Source organism: Acinonyx jubatus, chromosome A2 (assembly GCF_027475565.1).
Source record: "Acinonyx jubatus isolate Ajub_Pintada_27869175 chromosome A2, VMU_Ajub_asm_v1.0, whole genome shotgun sequence".
Lineage (NCBI taxonomy): Eukaryota > Metazoa > Chordata > Mammalia > Carnivora > Felidae > Acinonyx > Acinonyx jubatus.
Window position 1 is genome coordinate 71,790,815 of NC_069383.1, and position 26,610 is coordinate 71,817,424.

The following is a 26,610-nucleotide window of genomic DNA, read 5'->3' on the forward strand; positions in this document are numbered from 1 at the left end:
ACTACTAACCTAGTAAATATAAGCTAAAACAACAGTGTGATGTAATTTTGCAAATATAACTGGCAAACTTTTAAAAGATTGACAAGGTCTAATATTAAGATTGTGAGCAAACTGTCTCTTCTGTGCTGTTGGCACAAGAGTAAACTAGTGAAGCCTTTTTTAGAAAACAACACGGCAATATCTATCACAATTCTAGACGTGCATACCCTTCAATCCAGGATTTCTATGTCTAAGTATCAGAGTCCTTGAGAAGCATCTGCATCCAGTATATGACCAGAGACAAGTACAAAGGCATTTACTACAGCATTGTTTGTAATAGCCAAAAATCAAGAATGGTCAAATAAATGACAGTAGACTTCTTTGCATCATTTAAAAAGGTTGAGGGGCACATGGGTGGCTCAGTCGACTAAGTTTCTGACTCTTGATTTCCACTCAAGTCACACTCTCATGGTTTATGAGTTCAAGCCCTGTACAAACAGCACAGAGCCTGCTTGGGATTCTCTCCCTCTCCCTTCTCTCTCTGCTCCTCCCCTGTACTTGCTTGTGCACTCTCTCTCTTTCTCAAAATAAATAAACTAAAATTAAATTAAATTAAATTAAAAAGTTGAAGTAGAGCTTTATATACTGCTTGGAAAGATCTCTAAAATATGTATATAAAATAAAAACATAACTACAAAATAATATGTATAAGCAGAAATATCCTATTTATATAATAAAAATTATTTATGTGGGTAAATATACATACCTATATTGAGAAAAATCAGGAATGATGCACATCAATTCTCAACAGAGTTGATTAACATCTATGAGCATCGAGATATGGACAAAGTGAGATGTTAACTTCTTACCCTATACTCCTAGAGGAAACCTCTGTTAATATCACTTTATTCTTCAAGACCCTTTCTAAGCACTTATTACCCAAATATCACCAGGCTTCAAAGTACTAGGGTTTTTTGTTGGCTTGTTACTACCATGTGAAAAAATGTAAGAACACGGGAAGGAGTTGCCCTTGTGCAGTTGCCCTTGCCCCAGGGCCACGTGTGCTGCTGGAGTCGCTCACCCTCACACAGTTCTGTTCAAGTTTCAGCAGCGCACAGTACAATCCTGGCTCCCCATTTGAACTACATTCAAATGTAGTGCTTCACTGTGCTTCACTCAGGCCGGTATCTCCACTCCAGTGTCACCTCCTCAGCAACTTTTAGGACCTATGCTCATCCTTCCCCTGAAAGTGGACAGGCATATGGCTATTCTTCCTGGGTTAGGCTCTCTTGGGGGGTTTCCATCACAGGGTGCCTTGGGCCCTAAAGTGTTACAGCTCTTTTTAGCTTCACACATAACACATCCTTTCTCCCACCAGGGTGCATCTCAGAGAGAATAGCTAGGTGGTCACTTTGAAATTAACAAAAGCACTAAAGACTCAGAATTACTTTTGGAGGAATTTATCATGCAGATACTCATGCATAGGTAAGAAATGACTTTTGTGCAAAGTTATTCTCTGTAGCATTGTTTGTAATAGCCAAAGATTAGAAACAACCCAAATGTTGATCAAAAGTAACTGGTTAAATAAATGATAATATGTCTATATCATAGAACATTAAACAACTGTAAAAAAGAATGAAGAAGCTTTCATTATACCAATAGGAAAAGAAGCCCAAGATAAACATACAAACAAAAAACAAGGTGCAGAATGGTATGTAAAATATGCTGCCTCTGGAAGCAAATGAAGAAAAATAAGAATCTATTTGATTTTGCTTGTATATGCTGGAACAAACTGTGGAAATTTATGTAGGAAATTAAGGACAGTGCTTACCAATGGTAGAGACTGGGTAAGAATTGGTTAGATAAATGACAAGAATGGTGGGGAGACATTTTACTGTATATCATTAATATTCTTTGGTTTTTAAACCATATTTATGTTTATTCAGCCTTCAGATTTTCTTTTCTTAAAGTCAAGTCCTTGGCACGGACCTACGTAAGAAAAATCCTTGCAAGTTGGCTTTCTGGCCCCAATCCTTGTTATATTTTCATTTTGTTTTTCTTCTCCCCAGAGGTTCCTCTAGGAATTTTTTATTTAATCAATGTAAATGGTTATGGGACAGATAGAGCACAGGCCTTTTCAATCTGATCTCCCCTTGCTCAGGATAAACTCTGTTTTACACACTGAATAGAATAAATAGAGTGTAAATAGAGTATATAACGACATATGCGTACATAATAACATGTATCATGTTTGCATAAATGAATACTCTTTGGGTTACAAATACCAGAAATTCAACTCAAACTCTTATAATAATCCTGAGATTCCCCATGCCCACTAAGGGCATGAAAGCACTTAATAAAATTCCTAACTTCCAGGGTTGATGGAAATATGAAATAAATTAATGCAGAGATAAAGAGCTTGGTCATGCAGCTACTTCATAGTAAATAGAAAATAAATGTTAGTTATTGTTATCATTTGTGGTCATATTAAAGCATAATACTCATTCTTTTGTGCCACATGTCTGAGTATTGTTTATAAATGTGCAGGATCTATTATACAAGTTACAAAATAAGTCGTAGGTTTTAGGGTTAGTCTTTTACTTGCACACACAAATTTTTATATGGAAAGACAAAAAAAAGTCCACGGTAAATTTTGAAAAATTTTAAATGGTTAAACAAATTTAATTCAAACTTCCAAGTGTAATTGAGACCTAGAGTATAGGAAAACGCCAAGCAGGAGAAAATAGGGGATTCCGAATGGTGCCTGATAAACACTCATTCAAGATCTCAAATACTCACACAGGGGGAAAGATGAATGATTTGATTGGGCAACAGTTATTGTTAAAGGAAAATAAAGTGGAAGAAACTGAAATATTTAGGTACCTATCAAGAAGTGATGAAAGCCAGCTGTGGAAAAAGATTCTGTAAGGGAGTTTCTGTATTGCAAAGGAAATAGCTGCACAATGTCAAGAAGGGAATCAGTGAGATACAAAGCAAGGAAACCCACTGCAATAAGATGCCATATTCACAAAAGTATTATTCACACATAATCTCAACATTTTCTCCCTACTGTGCTGTGGTTTAAAAATTTTGCTTCATTACTCATGAATTTACCTCCAAACATTTGTGGCTCTATCTCATTAATTTTAATATTTGTCTTCTAAAATATTTTTATATTTGTCTCTTGGGATCCCAGGAATGTACTGTGGTATGTCTCTTGTTCCACAGGTTGTATTTATTAGTTGAGATGGGAATGGAAAGTGGAATGTCTGTGGTAATTTTCAGAAGATAATATGTCAGTGCTAAAATCTGAATGTCTAGAATGTCTAGATTCCTACACATTTGTGACAACAATAAATCAATGATTTTGAATTATTCTTAATGTATATTTAAATATCGAATAGCTTTTATATACTGGAAGATAGGCCCGTTGGCATCACCTTTCTTGTAATAAATATGATCATGGTGATGGTGTTGATGATAGCAAACTAAAATTTTCTGTTTTTAAAAAATATTTTGAGGTTTAGCTATAAGAAGTCCACTGAAACGTTTTGCTGTTAAGATATGTAACAACTAGAATATGAAACTAACTGTACATGTAGCCACAGTTGATGTTTGTGCTCCTTGAAACTTCAAGTGTTTTGAAGCAGTATTGTGGACTGGAAAACCATAATAAGTGCCCTGAAACTAGCTCATTTTAGACATTCATCAACAACATTTTGATGGTTAATTTTATGTGTCAACTTGAATGGGCCACAGGGTGCCCAGATATTTTGTTAAAAATTATTTCTGGGGCACCTGGGTGGCTCAGTTGGTTAAGCGTCTGACTTTGGTTCAGGTCATGATCTCACCATTCATGAGTTCAAGCCCTGCATCAGGCTCTGTGGCGACAGCTTGGAGCCTGGAGCCTGCTTCGGATTCTGTGTCTCCCTCTCTCTCTGACCCTCCCCCACTTGCACTCTGTCTCTGTCTCTCTCTGTCAAAAATAAATAAACATTAAAAAGTTTGAAAAAAACCATTTTTTTCTGGGTGCATCTGTGAGGGTATCTCTGGATAAGACTCACATTTCAATTGGTAGACTGAATAAAGCTGATGGCCTTCCCCATTGTGGGTGGGCCTCGTCCAATCTGTTGAAGACATAAATAGAATAAAAAGTTAGGAAAGGATTATTTCTCTCTTCCTGTCTTTGAGCTAAAACATTTGTTTTCCCCTGCCTTTGGATTCAGACTTGGGATGGAACTTATATCATTGGCTCTGCTGGTTCTTGGACTCAGACCAGAACTATATGCCATAGTTACAAAAACTTAAAACTCATAATAACTCTCTTTTGCATGTGTTTGTGTTTGTGTGTTGTATAATTTTTTTTTCTCCAGTTCTGCTTTGTTTCTCTGGATAACCTTGACAAATACAAACATAAAATGCTCTATTAGGTCTTAAAATCAGGCTAGACAACATGAAGGAACAGACGGTCTTGCAAGATTTCCAGGACTTCCTGTGTTCAGTTAAGGCAGCAATGCCACGAGATGAGCCTTTCTTGTTTATTTTTGTACTTCCACTTCCTGTCAAGTGCTCTTAACCAGTGAATTCAGAGGTGCATGAACATTTAAATAAACTCAAAGAGTGCATAATTATGTGTTTAGTATTTCTCCCCCACCCCCACCAATAATTTCAATTTCTTTAGAAATTTCTGTAATCGATTGACTGGCAGAATTTTTATTTTAATTCAAAGATGAACACCATTACCTCTCTCACTTCTCTAAGGGCACATGTAAAGGTAGTGTTCTTTCTTGGGTAATAACTATAGTGACAAAAATTGTAACACCACCTATCAGTTTGTTATGGCTTATACCAGTGTTTCTCAAAATTCTGGTCCCAGACCAGCAGTGTCAGCATTACATGAGAATTTATCAGAAATGTAAATTCTTAAGGTCTATCTACTCCAGACCTTCTGAATCAGAAACTGTTTAAAGTTTGAGAACCACTGGTTTATAGAATCACTTCATAGGCATTATCTCATTAAATCTTTGAAACATGAGTTTGGTACTATTATCTGTATTTTACAGAAGAAGAAAATAAGGCTTGGAGAAACTAAAAGGTCTTCCAACGACCACACCAATAAAATGCAGAGCTAAGGCTTGAACCAAGTTCTTGTGACCCAAACCAATGCTCTTTGCACAATATCGTTGTTCTCTCCTGATATAACTCGCGTATGTTCCTAACATGTACCCCCACTGCCATAAAAGACTTGGGCTACTTTACATAATAACTCCACACAGTGGAAACGTGCCTAACCTAATAGGAAACAACAGTAAGTGGCCTTTTCATAGAGCTCCTGTGTGTTTCCTCCTATTTATGCATGGCAATGAGGCACACAGAGAAGCAGGACCTAAAAACATTTGGTTCATGTGAAAACAGTTCATTCTGTCCTACCTTGCCTCCGATGCTCCCATCAAGAGGTTTTCATGTTCTTTCTGCTCAACTCTGATGCAGTATAGTTTTGTAACAGCAGCAGAATGTAAACAACCTCAATGTCCATCAGAATGGAATGGTTAATTAAATTTTGCAGTGGTTGTAAAGCATAAGGCAACTCTATATGGACTCATAAGGAAAAGATCTCTAAGACACCTCAACAAGAGGAAAAAGTAAGGTGCAGACAGTGCATATAGTATGCTATCATTCATGCGGTGAAATGAAGAATAACTAACACACATATATGTTTGTAAATGCAAAGAATTTCTCCAGAAGGATAAAGAACTCAATAATGGTGGTTTTGTCCAGCCAAGGGAACTACGGGGAAAGGAGAGGGGAAAGGAGACGGTGATTAAGAAAGGAAAGAGGGGGAATTACTTTTCATTGTTTTGTATTGTTTGAATTCTTTTAAAGCCACAATTAAAATGGCCTATTAAATTGTATCTTTATTATACATATATATTTATTTATATTTTTTATAGATTGGAAAGGACAGCATTCCATCTGCCCTTCATAATCAATTATGTTTTCATTCCCAAGAAGCTTCTTATAATTTTAGTCTAAACTACCTCTTTATGTAAATTCCCAAATTTCATCTCATTGGGTGAAGTGGAATTAATTCTTCTTAATTAATAGGAATTAATTCCTATTTCTAGCATACTAGGAATGCTTTCTTCATCTTTCAAAAGCTGCTAAAAACTCCCCAATCTAAAATCCTCTTGCAAACCTGGGACATCTCTGAGCCTAGGGTTCTCCATCTTGATTTTTTTCTAACACAAATTGCTTTCCACCCTGGTTCCTCCAATCTCAAATCCCAACCTGCCTCATACTTTTTAAATGAGCCAATGCCCAATAGATAATTAATGAGCTGTGAAGTGCCCTCACGGCCAGGTGCCTTCTTCCTGCGAGAGAACTAACTCCCCCCAACTCCTCACCCTCTACAAAAAGCAAAACGGATGAGGAAGGGAAAAAGAAAGAATAAAAGAGTTTTGATAATTACATATAAGAGCCAGCTATAATTATGCAAACCAGGATGAGCAATGGTGAGTTCATTTAGAATGGATGTTAAAAATATTGCAAATAAAGGAGGAAGAATGGCTGTTATATACTAACAAGTAAATGTGCAATTTCTGGAATGAGTAAAATTTTGAGTGATTCATAAATAAAACTTAAAAGAGTGTAGGAAGCAGGATATGGGCTAAGTAAAAAATGTTTGTATAGGGGTTGGTAATTTATTGGGAAATACCTATAACATATCACAACCTGATTCAAGTGGGGAGGAATGGGGAAAGGAAAGGGAAAAAATATATTGGGTTGGCTGAAACAGCCCTATTTTGCTAAAAGAAAATGTGGAGTTATCTTATTAACATAACTACCAATTTATATTACTAATGATTTAAATCACCTAACTAGGTACTAGAGCATTCACAAAATAACTCAGTTTGTTAGGGCATAGAAAGTGAGAGCTCTGAAGCCAGACTCACCTCAGATTTCTGTTCCAGTTTACAGCCCAGGAGCTTAACCATGTTGACTGATTGTTAAACAATGAATAGACATTATCTGTGCAAATCCACAAGGGTAGGCAATGTAGGGGAAGAGAGAAGAGCTGGTTTTCCTTGATCCTTGCCACCCCCATGTTTCTCCAGTTCACCCTCACACCAACCTCAGCTGATTAAAAATAAGATGCTTTCTTTTGTCCTATAACTTGACAATTATGGGGAAACTCTAATAGGAAGACACTCTACAGAAACACTATGGTTCTGGGGACTAAGGGAATTTTTAGTGTAGCTTTTAAGTTGGTTTTTAGCATAAATTTGTTAAGTGACTTCAGTTACCTTCTATTTGACTTTCCCTTTTCTAATTGATGAGGCTAATAAATTATTATAAAAATAATAACTCCAGGCTGTGGGATGTTACATATTTATTGGCATGCCAATGCTATGAGTAAGCATTGTTATTGGCATGCCAATGCCATTGGCATGACATGGCTCACTCTTTCCCTTTTAATTCAGCACTCTCTGAGGCTCAGCTTCCCACAAATCAAGATTGCTTTCTACTAACTTAGTGTGATCTGTCTCTATGACTGAGATTTTTCAATGATCTATGCAGGCGGTAGTCATTATAGGTGAATATTCATAGTATATTAATAGGCATTTAAAAATGTATCTTATATAGCTATTCAAAACAAGACTAATAAAGACTTAGGGGCATGACAGATGATTTAACAAACATTTATTTGGTACCTATTGTGTTCTGGGCACTGTGCTAACCATTTGGATGGCAATGATGAATAAGATGAGGTCCCTGCTTTGACATACTCTCAGTCTAATGGAAGAAATGGAAAGTACACATACAATTTGAATATAATAGTGCTGTAATAGAGTACATGAATAGAAAATCATGGCAGGACAGAGGACCACTAATGCTGCCTGAGGCACTCAGCTAAGGCTTTCTGTTTCATCTTGAGGACAAGGTGAGCATCTTTGGCATAGCAGGAAAGGTGAACATGGCTTTAGAAGAGCTAGTAGCCCAGTAAGGGAGAGAGAGTAACAGAAAAATAGCTATAAGACAATGAGGGAAGGACTTTAGTGGAAGCAGACATAAAATGCTGTGGAACCCCAACATAAGAATTCGTTTTGTGACAGCAGTGGGAATGGGGTGGAGGCTGCGGTCAGCAAAGATGAGTGTAATAGAAAGGAGGTGACACTGCAACTCCACATAAAAGTAGAATCGAGATTTGCCAGACAGAAGAGGAGAGAAGAAACATGAGCATTCCAGGGAAAAGGAGCACCTTGATCTTAACTATGAAGGCACAAATGAGGAACATTCTGGAGTGTGTAAAGGCATATGGCGGTGGGAGACCAGAGAGTAATTAGAAAATCAGACTTGGCTATATTCTGAAGGGAATCTTATGCTGCACAAAGGAGGTTGGGCTAAAGTATATCCTGTAGGCAGATGGAAATTGAAGAAAGTTTTTGATCCTGGTAGTGACGTGATCAGATCTAGTTGTATAAATATGACTAAGGAAAAGCTGTATAAATATGACTAAGGTCACCTGGATGTGACCTTCCAGGTGTGAGGTGATGAGCTCTGATCTAGACTGAAGCAGTGGAATGAAAAATGAAGGGGCAGGAGAAGGTTTCTCAAGAGGTAGAACTGAAAGGAAGTAAGGAATTTAGAGGAAGGTCACAGTTCACTCTGGGAGAATGACAGGGTTTTTTTGGCTGAGCTAGGGAGAAAGGGAGAAAACATTTCTGTGAACAAATTGTAGGCACAGTGTCATTTCAATTCTTCACCAGATGTTGAATTTTTAGGTGCTTCAAAGGGAATTCCTTTGAGTAGTTGGAGATACAGATCTACTGATGGAGGAGAAATCAAGCCAAAGCATGAGATTGCCTAAGAGTGAGGGGGACTAGCGGAAGGAGAAGAAACAAGTGAGAAAGAAACCCTAGGGAACCCCAACTTCTAAGGGCTGGACCGAGGGGCAAAAAAATAAGGGAAGAGGCAAAACACTTCGAAGGATACATGAGGATGACCAGGAGAGGAAGTGAGGCAGAACTCGGAAGAGAAGAAGACTTTCCGTCTGGAGATAGTAACAGTTAGTGGCAAATGGAGAAGAGAGGCTAGTAGGATAGTGTCCATGGAGTGGTAACTCAATGTTCTTACCCACCTTGGTGACAGCAGTAGGATGGGGGCAGAAATCCGATGGCAGTGAATTAAAAAGAGAATAGGACCATGCTCCCTTTGGCAGCACCTATACTAAAATTGGAATGATTAACAGAGAAGATTAGCATGGCCCCAGCGCAAGGATGACCCACAAATTCATGAAGCATTCCATACTTTTGTCTTCCAGAGGAGCAGTTCCAGGAGGCCAAGCTTCTTGCGTGCATCACTTCAAGCCCAGGCCAGTGTGGCTGAGTAGATGGCTAAGTGCCCAAGGAGCTAGAGTTTTATCTGAGGAAAACCAAAGCCTGAAAAGGCAAATAAATCTTCCTCCTTCCTGTCTTCAGTCATGTAAAAGAGGTGTTTATTATTCAAAAAAAAAGAAAAAAGAAAAGAAAAGAAAAAGAAAAAAAAAAGAGAATAGGACCTAATGAATAGAAGAAGTCATGTAGCCTTCTTTCTTGAGAATTTGATGATGAAAAGGTGAAATGTAAGGCATTAGCCCAGAAAAAAAGGAAGTTGAGCTAAAGAAAGAGTAGTTGTTTTTGTCACTGTTTTTTATTTCTTTAACGTCTGGTGGAGTCTCGAGCACATGTGTGTACCCAGAAGAGAAAAGGTACATGAGAGGAGGGGAGATAACTGAGGAAGCCAGATTCTGGGGGCTCAGGGTGAAAGCCAGGCTTGGAAAGTGGCAGAAGATTTTCTTCTGGGATAATAAGGAAGAAGGAAGCATATGTTGAAGCCGAGAGAAGTCTGAAGATGGTGAGGAAGGTCACATCAGTGAGTTTATCCCTGACGATCTTTTTCTTTTTTTTTTGACAAGGCAGCTGGCGAGGAAATCTCTGAAGGTGAAAAGAGCGTGAATATACTGAGAGAGGATGTTGTTAATAAACACCAGTGTCTTGTTGTTAATAAACACCATTGTCTTAATAAACACGTTTAAACACATTGCTTCAGTTTCTCCAGTGAGTTCATTAAAGTCTTATCTCAAGAAAGGTAGTCAAAAATGACTATGGGAAATTCAGACCACAAACTTCTAGATACAGAAGAATCTACATAGAGCAGGACTAATACTGGGCTTACATAGCTTTGCTTGGGGTTCCACAAATGCTTTTGATAATGCTTCCTTTAAGCAACTTCAAGGCAAATTTTGGGTGTAAGATTTACATTTTATTTGGAGTAAAATATTCTAGTACTTGGTATCTTACCAAAAATAAAAAATATAAAAAGGCACAACAACCAAACCTGGACTTCGCCTTAGTATGGGAAACATCATAAGCCTGGGAAAGAATTGATGTGTCTCTCCAGCCATTTTAGAAACTCAAACTACTGATTATCAGGTCTGGTGTGTGCTGCATGGTTGCCCTGAACAAATGAGCTTCAGACACGACCATAAAAGAGAGACATCAGACTAGACAAACTATCATTTAGAAAGAATTAAGACAGCCATATTGTATGCTAACCATCAGCTCATCTATGGCTGTTCTGGTGTCACTACTCTCCAGAGGCTACTTAATCTCATTGAGACAAGACAGCCAGCCTAATTGATACAGAAAATGAAAGCCCTTTGATCTCATATCAAACAGAGTGAGACTAAGAGAAGGATCCAGCAGGCAAGATGACTGTCTTCCAAAGGAGAATTAACACTGCAGGCAGGAAAGTGGGAAAGTGGTAATATCTTACTTTGGAATTTCATGGACTTGGTTTACTTAAATAATGACTGAAAAGTAATAAATTCATCTCAATGAATGAATGGGGTGTGTGTGCTCTTACTGATAAAGCGCTAGGAAATCTTTCAAATTATCAACATTTTCAGTTAAGTGTTATAGTACTGATGAAAAGCACAATAGAAGCATAATAAATGTAAGAACACCTGCCTCTGGGCACTTAACTCTACAGGACAGGTGTTTGCCAATGTCAACCTTTACTGATAGGATCTGCTGCCCCTACTAAATAACTTCCTTGGAAGAGGTTTATTATATTATGATTTAAATAGCATTCACTAAGCTTTGTGAACAAATCAGGTAGCTACCCATGCAAAGTACCTGGCTTTGCAATAATCAGAATATCTATGAATATACTAATATGTCTGTAAAGTTATCAGAACACTTATTTGTGTGTCAGGAAACTCATAAAAATTGGTGTTCTCTATTCTAATGCAAAAAGTACACATTTCAACGATCATATCAGTTGTATTTTACATACTTAATATAATGGTGGTTTTGAAAACCAGCCCAAGACTATGCTTATATAAGTAGGATTAACTAAATTATGGTATTTAGAAAGAAAAAAAGGATTACTACAGTGTTTTCCTTTCAGATACAGGGGATTACTCTGAAAAATAACATACTCTCTAGTTTAGTTGGTTCTGCCAACTGGATCTTATTCTTGATATATGTAAAAAGCCTCGAGTATCTGATATTTGGGAAAGTGTATCCTCCCAGGATTTGACATTTTTAAAGCTGAGAAACCATGAAAAAATACTATAAAAGAAGTGTTAGAAAGGAATCAAGACAGAATATAAAATAACATCTTTTTCTTACCCAAGACAGTATCCGTAATGATGAATAATCAAATCAACAACAACAAAATAACATGTATTTGAATGAACCTAGGAAAAAATGTGACTGATTGCATATAATATATGGATGTCTCCAAAATAAATTCTGGCCCTCTTAGGATTTTTCTTCCAGTAATTTACAGGGCCAGACTTTAAATTTTGGGGCTGCTCAACTGTCCACTTCTTTTTTCTCCTCATTTAAAATTGACACCACTTCTCTGTTCCACCATTTTAAAGGCACCACAGCTGTTGTTTACTGAACTCACATGAGACCCATTTCCATCTTTCTAAATGAATATAGCACCTGGTTTATGATCTTCCTCCACATCCTCATTCCTCATCACCACTTTCTGACAACTTCAAAATTCATGCTGGAGACCCATCAGTTACCTCAGCTGTAGAGGCTCATGATCTTGTTCCCTGCAATCCTCCAACTCCACCCTACTTCAGCCATGCATCAGCAAGATCATCCCTGAATTTAACCGTTATAGGCACTATTTGTTTTTGATGCACAACCCCCATATGTGCTACTGCACTCCTCCCCTTCCCAACCTTCTCCCTGCTTTCTGCTCACTGAGTTTAATAAACACTCAATCCTTCATAGTTTAATCCATCCATAAACACTCTTCCCAGCCTATTATTGCCCTCCCCACTGAGGTCCCTGTCATATTCTTGTGACCCACCATGTCAGTGGGCAAACCTATGTCACACATGCGGTCCAGTGTTCGGTGCGTGCCCAAGAGCATTGCTGGAGAAAAGCTGGGATGACTCTGACTCACTGTAACACACTCATGCTCCCTACCACTGTGCCACAGTGCCAACAACAATCCCTGATTCAGGGCCGAGAACATTCTCTTCCACGGCTCTGCACACATAATTCTCTCCCATGTACCTCAAAATCTCATATAACCTTCCTGTGTCATTCATAGCAGAGACTTCCTGAAGCAATTGAATGTAACAGGTCTCATATCCCCTCCACATATCAAAATACACCTGTCTCTTCATTTAACTTCCTTCAATTTACATCTGCTTCAAAGGCACTTTTAACACCATTTATCTGACTTCCAATTCTCACCTCAAGGTCTCTCCAGAAGCCCAACATCATATTACAACTTTTTACCTGAGGGGTTCCTGGGTGGCGCAGTCATTAACTGTCCAACTCTTCATCTCGGCTCAGGTGGTGATCTCATGGTTCATGGGTTTGAGCGCCACATCGGGCTCTGTGCTGTAGGTGCAGAGCTTGCTTGGGATTCTGTCTTTGCTCCTCTGTGCCCCTCTGCTGCTTGTGCTTTCTCTCTCTCAAAATAAGTAAACTTAAAAAAAATAAAAGACAAAAAAAGTTTTACTTGAAATCATTATTACAATATATGTTAACTAACTTGAATTTAAATAAAATTTAAAAATAAAAAAATAAATAAAACTTTTTATAACATGTCCCCATGCTGAGTACTAAGCTGGCACGTGGTAGGCACTCAATAGATATTTATTGAATGAATGGATAAATAGATCAATCTATACCTGGATGTTTTACTTTCAGTTTGACTCTAGGTAAATGGCATTAACTGGAGAAGAAAAGGATCGTCAAAGAGGAAAACTGCTTACTGCCTCTTCCATTCCAGCTGTTGCTATTACCTTTGACTCTAGTCTTCGGTGCTGTATTGATTTTTCAATAACAGAGCTTCTTTTTTTCTTTTTTTGAAAGTAATTGTAAGATGGAACCAGGCCCACATATGATTACTCTAAGTGAAATGAAAACAACTTGATTGCACACATGGTGTTTTAAAGGGCAACAATTAAATGTATATTACTTAAGTACACAGCATGCATAAAGTAACCTATTTATAAAATCAAAGGGGCATAACATCACCCCAAAACCATCCTGATCACTATCATACTTCTTTTACATTCAAATTCTTATAGCCTGATGACTACTGTTTTTGTGTTCTTCAAATGTATAGGATCCTTATGATGGTATAAAAAATAGTCACCCACCACATCGTTCTATATATTTTCCTACATGCTGTTTCTATTATGTAAGCTATTTTAAATTTCTTATGATCTTGTTAAAAATATGTGTTTATAAATTGTAAATTCTGTTTTTCTGGTTTCTACAGCTATGATTTTTTTCCCCTCTAAATATGGATGGATTCCAGAAAACCCAGAGACAATATCTAACAAGATCAGAGCAGAGGAAGGAGAGGAATGGCAAATAAACATTTTCCAGTGTCGAGTTAGGAAGATATTCGATCTTTCAATGTGCTCAACAAATGGGTTTAATAATGCACATTTTGGTATAAAACAGTTCACAACAGAAATATTTGCTACTCAGCCCATTTATCCTGGGAATTACACAACATGGACCATTTTCAATAACTCTTTTCATTGTAATGATTTCCTCCTGCTCAAGCAACAGAGATGTACAAACCATTTTGGTCTAGAAATGTAATATGTCGAGATACAAATGTATTAAAAAAATTAAAATACAATCATTTTCATCACTTTGGTTCAATGTTATATTGTCTTTCTCAAGGTACTTTAGCCTTCTAAACTCTTTCCAATGAGAATATAAAACTTCTTTTTATTCAGAATCCATACAACTTGACAAAACAGATTTATTTAAAAGTCATAGTAAACTATTGATAGACCAAAACAAGAGATGAATATACTTTTTTAGGAGACCAGTTGGCTTCTCTTAATCTTGAAAGTTAAAGATCTTGAAGTGCCTTTTGAATCATAAGAAATAACATTATGTTTGGTATAATTTTGACGCATGCAAATATATGTATGTATGTGTGTATTTATTTCTTTTGAGAGAGAGAGAGAGCAAGCAGAGGAGGGGCAGAGAGAGAGGGAGAGAGAGAATCCCAAGCAGGCTCCACACTGTCAACACAGAGCCCAACATGGGGCTCCATCTCACAACTGTGAGATCATGACCTGAGCTGACATCAAGAGTCAGACACTTAACCAACTGAGCCACCCAGGTGCTCCTGTAATATTATATTTTAATGTCAATCCATACATATCATATAGATAGTAACTTTTTTACTTAATTGAATTACGGAAAACCTCTTTGAATATTCTGAATGAGTGGAAGTCTAACATCATCCATTTAATCATTCATTAATTTATTCAGCAAACAGGTATTGAAAGCATATGATGTGTATAGCACAACAGTAGAAACTAGTTCACCGAGGAGTTAACAATTAAGAGAGAGAATTAAGATATATCTCTATATCACTATAATTTACAGTATAGTAGTCTTCTCCTGCCCCAACTTACCCACCAGGGATATGTTCCAAGACACCCAGTGGATGTCTGAAACTGCACATATAACCAAGCCCCATTATACTGTTTTTTCTTATGCATGCATACCAATGATAAAGTTTAATTTATAAAGTAGGCACAGTAAGAGACTAACAATAATAACTTACCAAAATAGAACAATAATAACAAAGCTATGTGAATGTGATCTCTCTCGCTTTCTCTCTCTCTCAAAATATCTTATTGTATCGTACTCACCTTTCTTTTTGTAATGATGTGCGATGATAAAATGCCTGCGTGAGGAGGCGAAGTGAGGTGAATGACATATGCATTGTGACATAGCGTTAGGCTACTACTGGCCTTCTGACAATAGGTCAGAGGGGGATTATCTGCTTTCTGACAGAGCTTGACCACAGGTAACTGAAACTGTGGAACGTGAAACCACGAAAGGCAGGGGGGGTCTACTGTAATTATTGCCACAGAAGATATGTTGTAAAAGTTTACAGGATCATTGAGATTTGAGATATTTTTTTTTTTACTGGCCTGACAATTTAGTCTTACAATTTTATGTTTCACAAAGCTACATGAATGACAACAACATAAAGCACTGCACTCACTCATGGGTTTATTCTTTCAGCCTTTGTGTACTCAGAATTTTATACCACATTTGTCTAGTACTTGAAAAGCAGAAGTTTCATTATTGAGCATGTATTGTGAGAAAGGCACTAAGCTGAGCACTCATCCCAAACATTAAAAATGAAGGTAGCAGACATGGTCCCTTTGCTGAAGGAGTTCCTAATCTAATAGGACAAAGAGGAAAAAATACACATTTGCACTGAACATGTCTTTCATTCCTTCCTACATTCTCACCATCACTGGAATTGAATTTTATTAGGCATCAAAGTAACCACATTATTTCATCCATGCCCCCTAGGAGCAGCAAGCAATACAATTGGTTATGGTCGATTTTATGGTTAGCCCATGATTGTTGATAAGACAAGTCAGTGTTTTCAAAAGCACTGGATGCTGCTGGTATAACCCACACATAGGTTAAAAGTGCTGAGATGGCATTTCTGATCAACTTGAGCAGCAAACAGTCTTTGATAAAGGGCCTCAGATGTCTAAAGCAGAAGCTGCTTGAAAGAACAAAATTCTACCCAGGAAGTGAGAGCCTGAAAGATTTGCTTCTGGGGATTCTTCCTGGTGACATGACAGGTCTTTTCCCTCCTGTGAATGAGAGCAGAAACAACAGAAGAATGGAGGAGAGGACTGGCAGCTAATGCAGAACAGACTGCAATGTATGAGAGAGGAAGTGTAGGAGAAAGTAAGAAAAGGCAAGATTTATGAGAAGAAAGGGAGGGAAGAGGAGGAGGGAAGGAAGAAAGGAAGGAAAGGAAGGAGGGAGGGAAGGAAGGAAGGAGAGAGGGAGGGAGGGAAGGGGAAAGGAGGAAGAAAGGAGAGAAGAAAGGAAAGAAGGAGGGAGCAAGGGAGCAAGGGAGGGGAAAAGTAAGAAGGGAGAAGACTGCATATATCACTAGTAGCAAGGGATCCAAGGGTGTGGTGGCTGTACCGATTGAACACAGAGTACTGTGCAGTAAATCCTGGGCCAGGTGCCCAGGAAAAAGGACAGTAAAACTCTTAAGAAGTGACAGCTGTTTTATCAGGAGGAATATTAGTAATAATCATAACTAACTATGTACTTTTTATGTGCCAATCCTGTTAAGTGCTTTACGTGGATTAACTCATTAAATCCTCAGGACAACCATAAAGGCAGGGAGTCTTAACCCAGATAAAGAAACCAAGTTTCAGAGAAGTTAAGTGACTTACCAGGGGACACAAACAGCTCAGTGGCAGGACCTGGGTTTGAATCACCAAAGCCTGGCTCCTGTGATGCGATTCTTAAGCACTGAGCTACACCTCACTGGCTCTTACCGGGCTTGCAAGACTCTAGATTTGTAATATGGTAGGAAAAAATCATGATGGATTGAGACCTGAATCTGCTCACCTCTGGCTTCCAAACTTCTTCCTACTCTTTATATGAGGAGAGACAAGTATTTTAAACAAAACTCACATTTGTTATATACACATTCCAGTGTAAGACACACATTCCAGTATAATTTCAATTAACTGAATATACTGACTTTATAGTGGCAATAATTTTAGATAACAATCTGTGGTGTGTTGAATCAAATTATCCTTAAGTAACATTTTTGTGAACAATTTCAGCTGAAGCCCCTAGCAGAATATTGGTTGCATGTAAAATACATAAATTCAGAAGGATTGCCCTAAAGTTATGTATTATAGAGAGTTATTTTCATTAATAAGCTGTCGGCTAGCCAACAATGGGCTAGTTGTGAGCTTGGGTAAGAGGAGAGATCATTTATTCATTCATTTGACAAATATTTATTGCCCACTATGAGCCAAGGAATTATTTTAGTGATAAAAGAGAACATAAAACAAATTTTGAGCTCTTCTGTAGATTATATGCTGGAGGTGGGGGGAGACTGACACTAAACAAATAAACAAATAAGCCTATAATGTGTTAGAGGATGATAAGTGCTAAGGAAGAGAAACAAAGTGAAATAAGATAGATGGGAGTAGATGCAGTTCATGTAGGGTGGTCAGAGAACATCCCTCTGATGACTTCTGAGTGAGACCTGAAGGAAGTAAGGAAGACAGCCATGCTTATGTGTGGGTGAAGAGCATTTCAGCAAAAAACAACAACAACAACCAAAACTCCAGCAAGTGCAAACCTCAGAGGCATGAATGTGCTTGGTAGGTCTGAGAAACACTAAAGAAGCCAGTATGGCTGCTGCAGAGGAAGCAAGGAGCAGAGTGATGAGAAGAATCAGAGCAGAAGTGGTGCAGGGCAAGACCGCGATTTTATTCTGAGAGAAATGGGATAACAATGGAGTGTCTGACACTAGTGAGCAGTGATTTGAACTGTGGACATAGACCTAGGAAATTGAAAAAAAGAAAAAGAAAAAAAGAGGGTAGGATAGGGGAAGTGAGGTATCTCCCCTTGCATGCTTCTAGGGAGAGAGTATGGGATAGGAAATACAAGGTTGTCTAAGGACAAATAAACTTCTGCTAAGCTCAGAAGGCAAAGTTGACAGAGAAGAGATTGAAAGGATGACAAACAGCTCTTAAAGGGAAAAAAGTGGGAGCCAGGGACTGTGGAAGAGTGATCAGTGGAGGAACTCTTGCAGGGAAGCAACAGAATGCATGGCTTTTAAGACAAATGTCAGCAAGTATGGGTCACACCAGAGCAGTGGGAATGAAGAACAGAGAGCCACATGGAAGGAAAAGGGTGAGGAAGATGGGGGGGGGGGGGGCTGGGAATAGATGAAGAAGGTTGAGCAGTACTGGGGTAACGTCTCAGGTGAGACAACCCACTCTCTCCTCCATCTATCACATACCCAGAGACCGTTGTGGTTTTGTCAAAGCCTAAGATGTTTGGTGTGTACTATTTCTGGGGTTGTTCCTCCTGCAATGGGTAGATGTTTCAAACCAGTTTAAAAAAGAAAATCTTGTTGGTCAAAGGGTTAGCTGTCTTTAAAAAGAGATAGAATAGGAAGTGTGATTTCATGAAAGGGATATTGGTTGCATACTAATATTTATTAAAGGTCTGTTAAATGCAAAATGCACAAAGTAGAAAATTAATTCTCACCCCGGTTTATTATAGCAGATAATTGTATCCCTACTTTATGGGTGAGGGAAACTGGGGTTCTGAAAGTTTAGTAACCTACTCCAAGATCACATTGCGGCCACACTTCTGGTTCCAACAGCATAAATGTCCCTGCACATCTAGGGAAGACCTTCAAGCCAACTGTGCACGTGAGCCAACGTAGTAGAAAACAACACAGGGACAACAGCCTGTTCCTCTGCACACGTTTTGGATTGGCAGTTCTCAGGATTTCTGATATTTCTGGAACTCCTCAGATTCACAGCATACTGCCTTTTACTCTCCCGACCCCCCCACCCCCACCCACCACCACTTCCCACTGCCTCACAGGACACTGGCTGCCACTCACATTTTCAATGGTTTACAGATATGTCACATCTCCCAAAGTTATGCTTCATGGTATCTTTAAAGAATTGCTGTGATTAGCCAAGACTTCTAATCTTTAGTATCCCAGCTCTGTGAGTACTACTGTAATTTACTTATCACATTTTATTAATGAGGGTTGATTGACTTAATCCATCACATTTAGTTTTAGTCCAGTAATTAAAAACCTGGCTCCTCTCGCCCCACCTAGTGAATTTTTCTAATGTTTTTTTCCCCGAGGCATTCATGTCTATTGTCTTGAAAATCCAGAGACTTATGTTAGAGAGCCCCAATATATTTCACATTTGAAGTCCAAACCCCTCTTTGGGTTGCTAACATCAGAGTCCCATCCACTGGCACTGTTCTTGTTTAGGGCATTTATAAGAACAGATGTAGAATGATGGTGCCAGACGATAGCATTTTCAAGCTGCAGCAGCACCTATACGAATCGTTGAGTCTTATCATCTTTTTTATTGACAAAGACCTTAAGGTCTCGGGGCTTAAGTGTGTTGCCCAGGGTCACACAGGTAGTTCATGGCCAACTCAGGTTAAATTTCAGGTTTTCTGACCCACAGACCAGCAACCTCAATTACTCTTCCAGATCTTCTCTTGCAAAGGTAAAACTCTCTGTTGCCTCTCTCCAAACTGTTTTCATACCATCTTCCTAAATGATTAGCAAACCCACTTAATAGGCATAGACACTGAAGGTCAGAAAGGTTACATGACTATAACTGGGGGTACAGTGAGCACTGCTGTGAGGAAGAACTAGGAATAAAACACAGGCTCTTGACTTAGAAATCAAGGATTCTTTCCTTTCACATACACTCACATAGATATTAAAGACATTGTTCAATAAAATTAGCAATCTTTCTCAGTTCTGGGCTATGTAGTTTCTAATTGATCTCATAATTTAGTACTTGCTCTTTTTAAAGAAAAATTGTTTAACTGGAATTTGCAGGGGGAGCAAATGCAGAAAATTACGTCAGTATTTTTTGCAGGTAAGATTTTAGAATTTGTCTTTCAGTCAAATTTAGAAATTTATCTGAACACATTTTCTTTCAGACAAATATGTTTTCAGTGACTAATATCTTCAACGCAAGAGAAAACATAACAAATCCACAGAAAGTAACAGGACAACCTGGTTCTTTCCTATTTAAGCAAAGTGGAACACTGTCGTCAACTTTTCAGATGTTATTCTATTTATGCCATACTGTTCTGGTCTGTCTGTGCCTGCTTGATTCCATAACACTCATAGAGAGAGACAAGAACAATTGCTGCATTTCATTGATCACCTACTATGGTCAAATGGCACAACCAGGTCCTGGATCATTGCCAAGAGGAACAAGGATGGTAAACTCGCTTGGAGAGCTCAGGGTGGTAGAAAGCAGAGCATCAAGCTTGTAAGGAGGTAGAAAGCAGATGGCCTCAAGGAGTCAGAGCTGAGAGGGATGTCGTTCAGCTGAGGGGATCTCCCAAGTTTTGAGAGCTGGGCCCTAAAATGATCATAGGATTTAGAGAAGAGGAATAAAAGGAAGGGAACTGCAGGTAGAAGAGACTGATTCTGAAATCCTGACATCTCTATCCTTAAACTTTGCTGAGATTATATAAAAAATTATTATGCTGTATCTCCCAGAAGGGAGTAGGAAGAAGTAGTCCCAGAAAAGAGGGATGAAGGATATAAAGCCAACTTTCTCATTGACCAGTACTTACTAGACATAAAATACTTGCCAGTTACTGTGCTAGGCATTGAGGACACTATGATGTGAATGACAACAAATTTATAACAGAGTTTAAAAATAGGACTCTCCAATTTATGGTAAAATATTTGATCCACAGAGCTATGCTATTATATACTTTCTTACAGAAATTCAAAGACCCCTGCAAAAAATGCCGTTGTATGTTATTTTTGGGAAAAACCCATAATGAGACAATGTAGAAGAGTTACATGAATATGGGCACATACATTACACAATCTCATTTAATAAGATGGATTTCAGTGCATAACAGGACAGACACAGAATGCCATTCATCCTAAAAGAATTAGATTGCGAGGACACTCTATACTCAGAGCCCTGAGGCTACATCTCTTGGCCCCAGGACCTCAGCTTGTACTTCCTTCACTTGCCCCTATGGTCAGGCCATTCACAGAAGTTTCTCTCAGGTGCCCAAAAAGAAGCTTCTCCCTTTGCCCTTCCTTCTACCTCCCAGATCCCACTTTATCATGATTTACCCCCACTGTGTTGTACCCTCACTGCCTCATCTGAATGGTCTATGTAAAGCATGTACGCACCTTTCAGCTCAACCAAAGGCAGTTATGCCAACACAATTGTTAGGCCATGTGTGCAGCGGAGATTCAAGTATTACCTTAGAAAAGAGATGTTAGAAGTCAGTGAAAACTGTAGGACACTATAAATCAAAAGGAAATGTAAATATTTCAATGTGATTATCACCATCTTTTATAAGTGTATTTTTACAGTTATTTTACTGATTATTCAGGATACTAATATAGATGATGAAAGGATCTTAACACGTTTCGAACATGTCACGACAATACGCCAAGAACACACAGGTATTCACACACACATACATAAACACACACACACACACACACACACACACACACACACACATACACACTAAGCAAAGAGAAGATATAAGTGCCTATCAGGAGGGAAAAAAAGAAAATATGACAATTATACAAACATGAACATAGTACTGACATGTTGCACAGGAATAATTATAGAGCAGTAGAACCCACAAAAATGGAAAGTTCCAAAAAATAATAATGTCTGGTTTTTTTCTTAAATTTATAAGCTACTACCTGATACATTTTTTCCCTCACGACAAATATCAAAATTTGCAAGTTTCACTGCTTAAATCCAATATATTAGATCACATCACATGCAACAACAAAAAGAGAAAAAAAAACAGGTGTTTTCCAAATCAACTAGAAGTAATTTATTTGGAAGACTGAATTAAAAAATCCTTTAAAATGCAGAATTTTACAATTGAAGAAAGTTGGTAGTACAATTGAGTTTTCCTAGAATATTTAGTAAATTTTCAGTATTTTAAGGGAAAACCTAAGAAAACTTCTTGAAAATGCCTGGGGAAGAAAGAATGCATTAAAATGCACTGCATTATATTATACTATTTCTGTTAACATTATAATTTTTCACAGTAATTACTCAACAAAGATAACATTTACATACACATATAAATCAAGTTAAAGATGAGGGCAACTGATCTTAAAGTTATTAAACCAAAAAAAATTTTTATCAAAATAAATAGATCTTTATAGACAAAAAGTATACATTTGCATGAACCTCCAATTAAAATTATTGTATAGTGGATTATAGCAAAACATTATTTCTGAGTTTCTAGAAAATATATTTTATAAATTCAAATAGCCAATATAAATCAGAGATGATTTAAAATTAGATGTACATTATAAAGTTACTAATTTTAAATAAATTACTCATTCCTTAAACAAGACTACAAATTATAGAACAGAATTTTAAATTTCATTTTTGTTTTAGGGAAAACAAAAATTTACAGATATCTGATATAAAATGTTCACAAAGAATGCATCTCTTGTGTGACACTAAGAAAATTTTCAGCATAAGCTACAACATCATATTTGAACATAAATACATTACTTCTAATTTTTAAAAGCCTGTAAGATGATTTACAACTTTCAGATACCAGATACATGGCATGCAAATCATAATTCTTGAATGCTCTGCATTCATTCATAAAAGACTCCTAAACAAAGGGGTAAGAATTTGGTTCACAGTGTAAAAACTTTGCACAAATTTTGTTATGATAACCTATTACCCACAGAGGAAGTTATCTAATAAACAAAAACAATCTGGTATTTACTAATTTTACACAATCCATTTTAAAACTTCCTGGTCTGAGGCTTGAACCAACTGGATTTTATGTGAACCATAACCAGAGAGAGTGAACAATGATAAATTAATAATATCAGAGAAAGCAGATGACATAAAGAGAGCTAACACTCAGGAATTATAATTAAATAAAGTTTCTTTCTCTCCTTCTTTCCTTCTTTCTTTCCTTCCTTCCTTCTTTATTTCTTTCTTTTTCCTTCTTTCTTTCTTTTCTTTCTTTTCCTTCCTTCCTTCCTTCCTTCCTTCCTTCCTTCCTTCCTTCCTTCCTTCTTCTTTCTTTCTCTTTCTTTCTTTCTTTACCTCGTACAAGTGATATATTAATCTAAAGGATGGAATTTCAAATCTATCTATGGTTGTTGTCAAATTCAGTAATTAAAAATGCAACCCAGTGTAGAAAAGACATTTTTCTGTTAATTTAAAAAATATTTATGGCTTACTATCTTTCAAACAAATTATTTACCCAAATAAATTCTTGCAATCATTTGCTGGTTTCTATGACTATTTATTGACAATTATTTCTAAATTACATAAATGTGTTAATTACCAACAAGTAAATTTTGTTTTAAAATCATTGATAAGTGTAACACTTATAAAAATGGAAGATTCTCATTTGTATCTCTGTTTTAAAGTCTAATCATTTGTAGTGATCTAATATTTCATATAAATACAAAATCTAACAATTGGTTTCTTAAGTCTATAAGGTATGTGAGGTTATAGATATCTTTACAAATTTTGTTCAGAAATTGAATTTTATTTTAGAAGATATACTCCTAAGCACAAAATGTATTTTATGAATTATCTTAAGTATAAAGAAACATAAATATCCACTTTATCATTCAAGAATAAATTATTATAAGGGATTGCAAAATATTTGCTAATGGAAATGCAACAATTTTTATTTACCTAACCTGTTACTTCACACTGTAGTATAGAATGAATTTTATAAAGGCAAAATTGATTTACTCTGAAATTAGCAACATGGTTTAATTAAAAAAGTCACAAGATTTATAGAGGTAATATTTCCAATTCAAATAGTGTTTTGCTGGGCTTCAATTTTTCCAGAGAGCACTGAAATAAATAAATATTTTTTTGGTTTTACTTTAAGATATTTAAAAGGGTTTTAAGTATTCTACAGATACAGGCTTTAAAGAACCCTGAATTCTTTAAAAAAAAAACAAACAGCTATTTCTTTCTTCTTCTTTTTTTTTTTTTTTTTTTTTTTTGGTTTTGCTCCATTGTAGGAAGTCTTGAAGACTTTGTCTTTTTTTTTTGGTCCAAAATCTCATTTTCACCTGAAATAATTGTATTCAGGTTTTCTTAGAAGGTAAAGTATACATTCTTACAAGGTTTCAAATTTCAGAATTCCAATAATGCATTTAAACTGAGCACCCACTGAATCACGTTCTCTACTCTTTGTGTGTGTGTTCTGTGTGTGTAAATGTGTGTCTATTATCTTGCAGTTCTGTTATTTGTATTAAATTTTAGTCTTTTTAGCTCCCTAGAAATGCCTTAGTGAACCCTCAGCAATTGCTAACCACTTAATAATTGTGAACCCGCCAGCCCCTTCAAGTAGATTGTTAACCACAGAGTGCCTGACAATTTCCAAATCATATCCTCTGTCCAAAAGGAATAGATAGGGCTTTGTGAGGCCGAAAGGAAGCGAAGGAAAACAAAACAAATGTAGCTCATGCTGAAAGTGAAAAGTGCTTGAACAGATTAGTATTTTCTTTTCTGCAAGGCGCCCTGCCAGATTTTTTTTTTTAATAGAGAAGAGTTATTTTTTGGTTTGATTTTTCAATTTCTTGGAAAGTGTTGGTATTTACCATCCCCTCATAATTATGGCTGGTTGTTTTGTGTTTTTTCCATCCGTCCACATCACAGACTACTGATCCCCCCGCTTCACTCTGTCAAAACCCCAACTCTGGGCGACCGTGGGTTTGGAAACTCCGCGGACTCCCGACGACACATCCCACCCTCCCTCTCACGCCTCTCATTTTAGTAGCAAGATCCCCCACTCCAGTTGCAGCGAAAGCCGGAAATTTTCATTTAACACCCCCCCACACACCCCCCACTCGGAGCCAAGAGCTGGGGAGCTGAGAGGCTCAGAGCACAGCCGGGTCTCAGCCGCCTCCCCTCTCTCCGGAAGGCTTTAATTTGCACACTTGCTTGCCGCTCCGCAGCGAGCCCCTAACCCCGCCGCCGGGTGGGTCTCCAGCAGAGACAGCCTCCGGGGGCCCCGCCCCGCCCCCGCTCCCCTTGCGCTCTTTCCCCGGCTCCGGCCCCGAGCCCCGGCCGGAGCCCCGAGGCCCCGGTTCGCCCCCAGCGAGCCGCGCGGGCGGCGCCCTCAGCTGTCCCTCCGCCCTCCGCCGCTGTGCCCACCCCTACGCAGTAAAGAGTGCTGGTGACTCCTTCCTCCTGACGGGTTACCTGCTTGGCGCCGCTGTGGACACGTGCGGAGGTCGGACAGACACTCGCAGCCCCCTCCGGAGGCCTGACGCGGCAGGGCCCGGCAGGTGAGGAGCCGTGCGTTGGTGTGGGTGGGCTGCTGGGTGGGGGGTCCCCGGGGGAGATTTGGGAGCTTGGCCAGGGTCGGAAGCCAGGGTGTGGGTGGGGGTGACTGTGATGGTGGTGGTGGTGGGGGGTGTGTATTCGAAATCGGCTTTAGTTAACCCCTTACGAACCGCGGCAGGCTAATTACGGAGAGCAATTTTGGGGAGCTAGAGGAGTCCCTCCTAATCTGGCGAGAGGAGGACAGCCTACCCTAGGGACACCCGAACACTAAGATCCTGTGCCTACTCCCACATAGCCTTACGCACAAACACCCACACACTCATCCAGCTTCTTAAAGCGGAATATCAACTCCACTCAGACATTCACAGAATAATCCACACTTTAGAGTTTAAAATGCACTGCCTCTGGGGACCCCATGCGGGACAATGTGTTTCCGTGCCCCATATTCATTTCCCCACGAAAGCTCTCTCCCCAGCTCGCGGAGGTGTGGGTGTGGCCTCCACCTTCCTCACCACGAGATAGATGTTAACGTAGGCTTCTTGCTGGCAGCCCCTGCGGGGGTGTTATCCACACTTACTGGAGTGCACGCAGGCGGCCAGTGCACAGGCTTGGAGCCCCACAAAGACGCACGTTTGCTTTAGTTTATAAAGTATAATTTACTTTTATAATTTAAAATATCCGAGTTAAAACGCACACCCTGCTGTAAGCAGCTCCGGGCCCTGCATTGCGCCCGACAGTGTGCACGTGGGGCGCATCTGCGTGTGCGCACACGCGGGAGTCGTGGTCCCAGTGCGGCCTCTTGTCGCTGCGCTGGTGGCGACCCTTGCGGTGCTTGGCAGGCTTCGGGAGAGGCACATGAAGGATTTCATTGAGTGTGAAGACAGAGAGCAGAGACAGAAAGCAGAGGGAGGCGGCTGCAGCCTTTGTAGTCGCGGAGGAATGCGGAAATGTTGAAGCACTATGTCAAACTTTTTTGAAATGGGGTCAAGTCACATTCAGCCAGCGTGGGAAAGCAACAACAACAACAAAAAAAAGTGGAGGAGAGGGGGGGAAAAGGCACTGTTGCTCCCGTTTCTCTCCGCCGGAGCCGACCGTCCGGGGAGCTAGGGGGGAGAGATTGGGCGGGCGGTGCGGGGCCAGGCCCGGGCAGCCGGCGCAGCTCCCTGCGGGGGTGGGACGTCCGCGACGCTGCCTTAGCAGCTGAGCCTCCC

The 26,610-nt window shown here is 38.8% G+C and overlaps 1 protein-coding gene, 1 long non-coding RNA gene and 1 other non-coding gene across 5 annotated transcripts in view; all 3 read left to right on the top strand.

The window, feature by feature from the left end:
• Window positions 1–14,122, top strand: part of LOC106969988 (uncharacterized) — a 162,448-nt gene extending 148,326 nt beyond the window's left edge. For 2 of the 3 annotated variants that reach the window (XR_008296836.1, XR_003424571.2), the window contains one exon: window positions 9,302–10,059. This is a non-coding gene — a long non-coding RNA (uncharacterized LOC106969988). Of the gene's footprint in view, window positions 1–9,301; window positions 10,060–13,785 lie in introns of those variants that run through there. The other variant, XR_003424570.2, reaches the window with a different exon arrangement.
• LOC113603094 (U6 spliceosomal RNA) lies at window positions 9,184–9,292 on the top strand. Its single transcript, XR_003424649.1, has one exon. It is a non-coding gene; the product is annotated as a U6 spliceosomal RNA (small nuclear RNA).
• A 10,871-nt stretch (window positions 14,123–24,993) lies between the features above and the next one.
• The window catches only part of CDK6 (cyclin dependent kinase 6), a 256,288-nt gene continuing 254,671 nt past the window's right edge, over window positions 24,994–26,610 (top strand). The window contains exon 1 of the mRNA XM_027071885.2: window positions 24,994–25,401. The gene's annotated coding sequence lies outside the window, so the exon portion shown is untranslated. The remainder of the gene's footprint in view (window positions 25,402–26,610) is intronic.